Below are 9,161 nucleotides of genomic sequence, written 5' to 3'. Positions count from 1 at the left end.
CTGCACATTCATGCTTAACCTAATATGCTTTTAGTAGATCCAAAACCATGGGGATAAGAATTGTTAGCTTATGGAGAGGCCATGGAATCTGCTGTAGTGCAAGATACAATCTCGTAAAATGTGTTAATGTTGGTGAAGATCAAAATTTGAAGAACTTGTTCTAGTACATGAGGTATATATACTTGATCAAGATAAAGCCCAATGTTATACACTTGAAGTATTTATCCTTGGCAAAAGCCTTGGCAATGGCCATGGCCAAGGATATTGTGAAGCAGCCCGCGTTGACGTGGGCTACTTCCCAACATCCTTGGCCATGGCCAAGGCATTACCATTGCCATTGCCATTGCCATTGCCATTGCCAAGGCTTTGACCAAGGAGTTAAGGAGCTTCTCCGGCTAAAGGATAATCCAAGTGAGAAGCGTGTGAGCAAAAATAGGTGTGCATAAGAGAGGGCTACATGCTTAAGTTTGGCCAAAGGTGTCATAAATATTCCAATTCTTCAACTCTTTCATCAATTGTTGACTCAATGATGTTGCATCATGGAGGGTTGGGATGATGTGGTTGGAAAACACACTCTCCGATAAGATGCACCCAATACTTGAGGTTGCTTCTCGAAGGGTTGACACCATGTTTGAAGTGGTCAACAAGGATGATCAAACTAAAGAAGAGTATGTCAAAACAAAACAAGAGTACATAGAAAAGAGCATTAGATTGGACATTCTGTGGAGGGAATTGTGTCACATCTTTGAGGCCGATCATATAAATTTGCTTGACCTGGCCAAGCAAGCTACACAACACCTCTTAGATAGCTTCCCACTCGAGATTCTTAATGGTGATGCAGGTATGTTTTGCACAATGTTGTTGGGAAGCAGCTTGCGTCAACGTAGGCTACTTCCCAACATCATTGGCCATGGCTAGAATTGGGTGGAGAGTGTGTTGGTGAGTTGAATTCCCTGATGAAGACAAAAACAAAGGGTAAGTTAGCTAGAATTTTTGTTCTTAGTGTGATGGGCCTGCAAAGTAGTGGCAAGAGCACAATGCTCACCTTATGTTTGGTATGCAATTACAAACAAGTGTTGGCTGGTGTACTCGAGAGGTCTACATGTAGCTAGTGTCATTAGAGCGGGTTGAATATGATTATGTGATTTTGCTACACTTGCTTCAAGCACCAAAAGCTCAGGATAATCGGCTAGCCACCTTTGGGCTCTTGCTAGCAGATGCATCCATGTTCATGGTATCCAATGAAGATGACAATGGGCTGAAAGAAGTCCTCTTTATGGTGTTGTTGGCTTTCAAAGGCTCCTCAATCTCACTGAGAATTGTGGGTGAAGGATCAAAGCCAAGATGGTGTTTGTGTATAGAAGTGTGGACACGAATGATGCAAAGAAGCCGAAGGGCAACAAGCAAAAGCTTCATGCGTACTTGAGGCAAGTGTCAGATATGAAGGGAGATCAAAGAGTTTAAGGTTTGTGCGTCAAGGAACTAAGGGTTGCTAACACTCTCCATGTACCTGCACATTCCCTTTGGCTCCAAACATACACCCAAATTCATACATGTAAGTACAATATCAAGGTGAAGAGGACAATATTCTTCCTCCTAGCATGCCTCACCTTGATTTGTGTACTTTGTACTGCCTGGGGGTTAATACGCCACACAAATAGATGAAAGATCATTTGACTCGACAACCACCATTTCAATAACCTAAAAAGCCTATAGAATAACTGAAAGCCATATAACTCTTCCAAACAAGAATCACAGAAACATGAAGAGACATGTATACCATAAAATCCAACCTATTATCTACCTCTCTCTCTCTCTCTCTCTCTCTCTCTCTCTCTCTCTCTCTCTCTCTCTCTCTCTCTCTGCTATTTAATAAACTAGAATCATTGATTCTCATCATCAAGAGCATTAGCCATGGCCATGGACTCAATGCTAAAGCACAAAAAAATGCAATCATGTGGGGGCATTTTAATTCATGACGACAAACATGTGGCCGTTTTTGTCTCTGTATCCTTGGGGCAATCAGGTCGGTTCTTCCAAGCCAAGCAAAAAACATAGCAATGGCCATTGTATTATCACACTACATAGCAATGGCTGATGTCCAAGCCATGGCCACAAATTCAATCAAGGGAATACAATGACGGTGGACCTAGCGACCAGGCACAAGGATTTGTTAATCCGAATGGTATTACTATAATTTCATAGTGTCCACATCGGGTATTAAAGACAGTCTTAGGAATATCCTTCTCCTTAATCCTTATTTGATAGCACCCAAACTTCAAGTTAATATTTGTGAATATTTAGGCACCATGTAATTGATTTAAAAGCTCGTCTATCATGGGAATGGGCTACATATTCTTGATGGTTAACTGATTCAATCCTTGACACAACCTAAGAGTTTTATACTTATTCTTCTAGAAAAGTACAAGCACACCCCATGGAGATACAACTGGTTGAACAAAGCCCTCCTCCAAAAGTTGGCTCAACTATTCCTTGAGTTTAATTACTTTTGGAACAACCATCTTATATGGCCTCCTTGTAATTGGGTTGAGCTCCCAGTATAAGCTTAATCTCATGTTCTATTTCACAAGTTAGAGGCATTTCGGTCAAGTCCTCAATAAATATATTAGCATATTCATTTGCCCATTCAAGTTCCTTGGCATCTAATTCCTTGCATGTAAGATTTAGCTTAGCAACATAAATTACATGTTACTTCCTATGTCTCTTCAATAACTTACATGCCTTTACAATTTGTAAAATAAGGGATCCAATTACTCTACTTCCTTGCACCTTGTTTTCATGAAGATGTATAAAAGATACAACTAAGTATAAAGTTCTAAACTTACACACTCAGTCATATTTCCATCTAAATAGAACTAAATCATGTATGCCTCATGGTGCATGAAAAGTTTTTACCACTAGCCAATTCCACTTGTAATGGTTTACCTTGCTTTTGGTCGATTACTAACATACACAAACATCCACGTAAGATGAATAAAAGTTTAAAATTTTTACCTTAGTAATTGGATGTGGTCTTAATTTACAAAAAAATATCTTAATAATTGGATGTGGTCTTAATTGCCAAAAATTATCTTAATAATTGGATGTTATCTTAATTACTATAAATTACTAATTTTGGCGCTGATGCTCAACATTGACATGAATATTGCCTCTCTCTTCTTCCTAATGGTTAACAAATATAATGGCATTAGTAGATGCGGCTAACTGGGCTAGAAATTACCTCCTCTAATTTCTTTAATTATGAGGTAGGGGTCCTTTTACTCTCTGCACTGAAGCTCCAGGTCTATCCTGGGACACTTGAGTTGAGAAAAGAATAACATAAGAGTTTGGGTAATCACTCATCATATGACCTAGATGTTGGCATCAAAAGCATTCACGCTCTTTCCAAGTTGATACTACAATTTTGATAGCAAATTAGAATAAGAATCTAGGTCATTTGGCCTTTGATCATGTCCCCAACTTTGCTTTGGCTTGGGTAACTCTGAATTATTTGTTGAGTTTGAAGTTCTCTTTAGGGAGGGGGTGGCAAGGATCTTTATTGATTTGTTTTCTTTAGAAAGGCTTGGGGAAAGTCTTCATACAATTTTACTGCTTCTACTATATATAAGGGTTTTGTATTGTTTACTAACCTATCTAGCAGAGGATCCAACCTTCAAATGAATCAATGAAGAAGCATTTCATCGTCCATTGGCAAGAGCATATAGCGGACAAGATTTGTATATGATTGATGATATCCTTTAATCGACTTCCCTTCCTGAGATACAACTCCAAGAACTCATCTTTTCTTCTTAGAATCCCAACTACTTTAGGTAACATTGGTTATCTTAAGCCGAGCAAGGGCCATCTTACTATGATCATTGTACCTTGCTATGTCAAAGTACTTGTCCATAGAATCAGTCCAATTCAAAATTGTTCTCTGAGGTTATTTCCTTCTCCTTGGAATGAGTCTGGTTGTGACCTATGGAGTGCTTCTTTAACATCATTATCCTATGTTATTTGCAATATTTTGAGCTTGATGATCATGTCTCATGATTTATTTCTTAAAGAGTAAACTCATTTTACATTAACATTTTCCAACAATTATGCAGCAAATTTTTATTTGAAGATAAGAAAACGTTTCTTCTATTTCTTCAAGGTCTATTATATTGTTTAGGAAAAATCTCAACCCATAGATCCAAAAAGTTAAAAATGTCGATATATATGGAAGATAAAATCTAAGATGATCAAGCCTAGGTATGTATTTGTCTAAGGTTAAAAGGCTTCTACTACAAATCGTATATTATTTTACAAAATTCATATTTTCCATAATCATGGCTAGGCTCAGGTTTGAAGCATGATATTGAAGATAGTCTATATCTCTGTCCATGATAAATTTATCTTCATCATCATCCCATTGATACCACTGCATGTACATGGGTTGGTAAGGTTGACCAAAGTAATACTCCTACAACCGAGACAATAAGTTGCCTCGGTCCATGATAAATTTATCTTCATCATCATCCCATTGATACCACTGCATGTACATGGGTTGGTAAGGTTGACCAAAGTAATACTCCTACAACCGAGACAATAAGTTGCCTCCATTACTCTATCACTGGGCCAAAAACTTAGGTGGCTTGTCGTTCTTAAATGGAAGGTAAGTTTTGGGCCATATTTCATTATTGATTTACACATCATTGCTTAAAGGATAAAATTTACAAATATAAAAGACAAAGTAACATCTCTTTATTCCAAAAGTTAATTTAAGTATAATGAAGCGAGACATGCCATGGTCAAGTCTCGCTCTCATGGAGCAACGATACATACGGATAGACATGCCATGGTAAACACACTCAGAGGCATGCTTGGTACTTAAAATCCTATGACGAGGGATTCAGTTCCTAAGAATAGTATAAAGGTCATAAAGGGCTATGTTCTCTATAGCCTCTCATCCTAGCTACAAAGTGCAATGATCTCACAACTTACAGTTGTTTAAGTAGAATCATTGAAAGTTATGTTCTTTGTAGCCTCTCATCCTATGCAATGATCCACTATCCCAGGTACCATCTATGTCTTCCGAGTCTACCATTATTGGAAGATAGATGTGCTCATTCAAAGTGTATCGTAGACAACTTGTGTAAACAATGAGCTGAGAAAAGGAGATGCTCAGAGGTGAATGCTATCATATCACCATCTAAAAGGCCATGGACTCCTCATTAGTACAGCCTCATCATCATCATTTGTTATCATCTACTGCTCTATTTGAAAGAGAAACCTGATAAAATACTGTAAGTTTTAGTTTTAGGTCATCATAAATCATGTGTCAAAGTCACATCCTAAGATCATAATCTCAATTCTCAACTTGTTGATACCAATTGTGAGGCCCCTATCCCTCTAACTATACAATAATCTAGCAGCAAAAATCACACTAAGGGTAGAGAAACTCACTCAAGGGCCTCATATCACAATATCCTGACGCTTAGCTATCCGGTCTCAATAGTAGTAGGTTCAGTAAAGAGTACCAAGCTTAATAGTTGGCAGCCATTGGATATAGATGTCAATGGGTTTCTCAAGCTGAATGTCTCCTTTTAAAATAAGTATATTTAAATCTAAGTCATGGACATCATAATTTCTCTCATGTAGCCTCAACTTTTAAGATTCATATGCTTTAGGGCATCCCTCCTATATTAGGATTCCACTAATAACGAATCCATTGGCATCAGTGGTAACTTTTGTTAAACTCTTGTAGCTTCAAAACATAATTTTTTACTAAGTGCAACCTTTCACTTATTAAAGGCACTTTGGTGCATAGGGTTCCATCGAAACAGAGCATGTAGTTAAGGGAGGAGCAATCTTAGCGTATAGGTGGATGAAAATCTAATACCATCTTGTTAAGTATTAAAATCTCCTAACTTCCTTTATCGTCTTTGGCTCTGGCTAGTCAATAACAGCTTGCAGTCTTTGGCCCAGTTGAAATTCCATCCTTTGATACTACGAACCTTAAATAACTAATATAATCAGTAGAGAAGATACACTTACTCTTCTTAGCAAAAAGTTTGTTCTTCATAAGTCTACAAAAGTTTGTGCACATACTTCTCATGGTTAGTAGCATTTTTGGAATAAATCAAGATGCCATCAAAGAAGACCAAAACAAATACATTCATAAGCTCTCCTTACATTAACCTATTAAATGTAGTGAGGGCATTTGTCAATCCAAATAGCATTATTGTAAATTCACAATGTAGGCAGTCTTAGGAATATCCTACTCCTTAGTTCTAATTTGATGGAACCCTAACTTCAAGTCAATCTTAGTAAATATCTGGGAGCTATACAATTGATCTAAAAGCTCATCTATCCTAGGAATGGGGTGATTTTTTATGGTTAATTGATTCAATCCCAATAATCAATACATAACCAATTGCTTCTAGAATAACCATGTTACATACTCTCTTTGCAGTTAGCTAAGCTCTAAGTAGTCTAAGATCAATCTCATAATCTACTTCATGAATTGGATGCATTTCAGTTAAGTCCCGAGGGAATACATACAGTTGTTTTTAGACATGATTTCAAGCAGCATGCATCATATACATAATCAAAGCAGTGTAAACCATTGCAAGTTTGATGAGACATCACATCTCCAGCCAAAACTCCAAGTTGAATTCCTCCAACTGTATATATCCTAGCGAGGTCTTCTCAAGACACTTCTTTTTAACTTTCTTGAGTTGCACCAAGTTTCTCTCTTTCCTCTATAGTCTTACGGGGTCTTATATTTTTTGCCTTATATTTTCTCTACGGTCTTATGGGGTCTTATATTTTCTATCTAAAGTCAATTTAAAATTCTCCCTTTACCATTTTCAATCTAAGTTCATAACCTTAGAAATATATTTAAGTTGGTAAAATTCTACATTGGGTTGAACTAACTCAAAGTACCTATTTTCCATTTTTTCCTCCTAGGGTTGGATTGTTTTTTTCACTAATTTCTAGAGAAGACAAGGTTTACTAATGCCAAACTAGTTTCATATGGGTCTTTTATTCCTCATTTCATATGCCAAACTAGTTTCATATGGGTCTTTTATTCCTCATTTCTCCTTTAGACTTTTCAGTAAGGGCTATTATAGCCTTTGGGGCTTACACCTTGGGTTCTTTGGCCTTGGCTTCAAGGTTGAAGCTTGATCTTTATACTTCTCGGTTGCCTTGGGATGTGCCCTTATCTTTGGTTTAGAGCCTAGTGATGGCATTAAAGGAGACTTGTATGAATAAGTCCTCCTTATACACTTAACAAGTTAAGGCTTGCCAAATGGCCAATGCTCCGGAGGTGATTGTCACTCTATTGGGACAATCCTTGAAAGCACATGATTGCGTCCACACTTGTGACATGTGGTTCTATATGGACTGACATTGGGGTTCAGCGCTAGATTCAAGGATGGAATTGGGGTACTTGGTGTGATGACGGCTCTATGTGAGGACACTTAGCAACATGGTTTGGGCCCTTATAATAGAAACATTAAAGGGGTGGCCTATGTGATGTGTCATTGAAGTCTCACACCCTTTATTGCACCATAGCTTCAAACAAGGGGTATAGTTAATGGCTAGGGGTTGCTTTGGATATCTATATGAATTGTATTGTTAAAGAGAATGTGGGGAGAGGGAGAGCACGAGTTCCTTGCAAGCAAACACACACAAGAGAGAGATGGATGGCTGAGTTTTCTTCTATCTTCTTCTCCTCTCTACTAGAACCATATCACTAAAATAATAATAAGAGTACATACTATAAGGGAAAGTACTCTCCTACAATAACATGCAATGGTTGGTCCATAGTATGAACTTGACTATATGAGCTAGTGCTATAACTATGCCATAACTCTAGTACTCCAAAGTAGCTCTCACATAGCTTATCATCCCACTGGTGACATATTAACCATAATCTCACGAGCCATGCTAGCGAGAGAAGTGTGCAATGATGAATCAGCTTAAAGGAAAAGGAAAACAATTTAGTTGGACTCATGATCAACAAACTAGTTTTGAAAATTTGAAAGTAGCAATAGCTACTACTCCTATTTTACAAATAGTGGATCCAAATGAACCATTTATATTGGAAACGGATGCTAGTAATTTTGCTATAGGAGCAGTATTATTGCAAAAGGGAAGGTCAGTTGCATTTGAAAGAAAAATTTTGGATAAATATTAAAGTAACTATTGAACTTATTTAAAAGAACTATTTACAATCGTACAACTCTTAAAAAGTGGCATCATTATTTCTATGGTGCCATTTTTGAAGTATTGTCTGACCATGAAAGTCTTAAATGGTTAAATTCTCAAAGGGAGTTAAGAGATAGGAAGGCTAGATGGGCTGAAATCCTATAAGAGTTTGTTTTTCAAATCAGATATAGAAAATAAAATTTAATGTCGTGTGGCAGATGCTCTAAGTTGAGCACCCATGATAAATGAGTTGAGTTTTACTCAACCATAAAGTGAGTTGCTAGCTCTCTTGAAAGGAAAATGTGCTAATTTCCCTGGCTATCAAGTAGTTTGGAATTACTTGATTAAAAAAGATAACTCTCAAATAGAGAGTAAAGAAAATGCAGTTGCTAGTTATATAAGGGTGTCACTTAAAAAAGATAGCGGTTTAAAGGAATCACTTAAAGAAGGGTCAATAAGTGAAAAAGACAGTTGGAATAAAAATTTCATCGATAATGGGTACTTGTTATATAAAGTTTGCATTTGTGTACCTAAAGACTAAAATATTCGTGAGAATATATTACTAGAATGTCATGAGAATCCAAGTGCGGGGCACCTGGGAATTTCTAAGACCTATGCACTGTTAAAAGATAGTTTTAATAGGTTTAACGAAGGACATCCATAATTATGTTATTAAATACCCTAAGTGCCAAGTCAATAAAGTTGAGCACCTAAAAGTAGGTAGAATATTACAACCATTACAAATACCTGAGGGTAAGTGGGAAAGTATTTCTAAGTGCCAAGTCAATCCAAGTGCGGGGCACCTGGGAATTTCTAAGACCTATGCACTGTTAAAAGATAGTTTTATTGGGTAGGTTTAACAAAGGACATCCATAATTATGTTATTAAATACCCTAAGTGCCAAGTCAATAAAGTTGAGCACCTAAAAGTAGGTAGAATATTACAACCATTACAAATACCTG

At 37.0% G+C, this 9,161-nt stretch overlaps 1 pseudogene; it reads left to right on the top strand.

Annotated features, from left to right (window-relative positions):
• The first annotated feature begins 829 nt into the window (after window positions 1-829).
• On the top strand, window positions 830-1,464 carry LOC147605015 (uncharacterized; annotated as a pseudogene).
• Window positions 1,465-9,161: the final 7,697 nt, after the last annotated feature.

The sequence above is a fragment of the Cibotium barometz genome, chromosome 60, assembly GCF_041138505.1.
Source record: "Cibotium barometz isolate CiBa-2024 chromosome 60, ASM4113850v1, whole genome shotgun sequence".
In the NCBI taxonomy this organism is placed as follows: Eukaryota; Viridiplantae; Streptophyta; class Polypodiopsida; order Cyatheales; family Cibotiaceae; genus Cibotium; species Cibotium barometz.
Note: the sequence above shows the minus strand (reverse complement) of the source record. Positions and strands in the feature narration are given on the sequence as shown.